At 41.5% G+C, this 1230-nt stretch overlaps 1 pseudogene across 1 annotated transcript; it reads left to right on the top strand.

The window, feature by feature from the left end:
- Positions 1 to 208: 208 nt before the first annotated feature.
- On the top strand, positions 209 to 951 carry LOC308533526 (AN1-type zinc finger protein 5-like; annotated as a pseudogene). The gene has a single exon. The product of its transcript is annotated as an AN1-type zinc finger protein 5-like (transcript).
- The last annotated feature ends 279 nt before the right edge of the window (positions 952 to 1230 follow it).

The raw sequence follows: 1230 nt of genomic DNA, 5'->3' as shown, positions 1-1230 counted from the left end.
TGGACTATTATGGGTCACTCGGACCAATCAGGATTTAATCCAGAAGTAAATCCACACAGTGAGTGGTAGATTCCCAGACAAAATCAAGTCAGTTACTCCCAACATAGAAGTTTATTGGGTAACATTTGGAGAAACATAGAAAGGAGGAGGAGAGGCACAGAGCAACATTGATCTCACACCGTCAGCATCCCGCGTGCAGTGCACCGAGATGCAACCGCAGAAAAATATGGCTCAGGAGACTAACCAGACCCCAGGGCCCATGCTGTGTAGTACAGGATGTGGCTTTTATGGGAATCCTAGGACAAGTGGAATGTGTTCTGTTTGCTACAAAGAGCATCTTCAGAGGCAGCAGAATAGTGGCAGAATGAGCCCAATGGGGACAGCTAGTGTTCCAACAGTCCTACCTCAGATTCTGCATCTGTGCAAAGAGCAGACACTAGTTTAAACAACTGTGAAGGTGCTGCTGGCAGCACATCTGAAAAATCAAGAAATGTGCCTGTGGCTGCCTTGCCTGTAACTCAGCAAATGACAGAAATGAGCATTTCAAGAGAGGACAAAATAACTACCCCGAAAAGAGGTGTCAGAGCCAGTTGTTACTCGGCCCAGTTCATCAGTTTCTCAACCTAGTACTTCTCAAAGTGAAGAAAAAGCTCCTGAGTTACCCAAACCAAAGAAGAATAGATGTTTCATGTGCAGAAAGAAAGTTGGCCTTACAGGGTTTGACTGCCAATGTGGAAATTTGTTTTGTGGACTTCACCGTTACTCTGACAAGCACAACTGTCCATATGATTACAAAGCAGAAGCTGCAGCAAAAATCAGAAAAGAGAATCCAGTTGTTGTGGCTGAAAAAATCCAGAGAATATAAATTACTACTTGTGAAGAGACTGAAACTTTGTTTTTATTTTAATATATCGTAGGAAAACATTAAAGAGCAGATGCATGGCCATTTTCCTTTGATGTTCTCCAGAGTTTTACTTTATACTACTTGTCTGTCTTATAATTGATATTTTAGGATGTTTGGGTGTTTGTTACAGGCAGAATTGGATAGATACAGCCCTACACAATGTATATGCCCTCCCTTGAATAAAATTGGATGGAAATCTGCATATCAAATTGAATTTCACAGATAACAGGGACAAAATTTAGCTCCCACGTGCCAAACAAAACATGAAATCTCTGCATGTTTGCAGCATATCTGCCTCTTGGGAATGTATCAAGATATAATCTTTG

Source organism: Myotis nattereri (assembly GCF_964212035.1).
Source record: "Myotis nattereri genome assembly, chromosome: 17".
NCBI classification, from domain to species: domain Eukaryota; kingdom Metazoa; phylum Chordata; class Mammalia; order Chiroptera; family Vespertilionidae; genus Myotis; species Myotis nattereri.
Note: the sequence above shows the minus strand (reverse complement) of the source record. Positions and strands in the feature narration are given on the sequence as shown.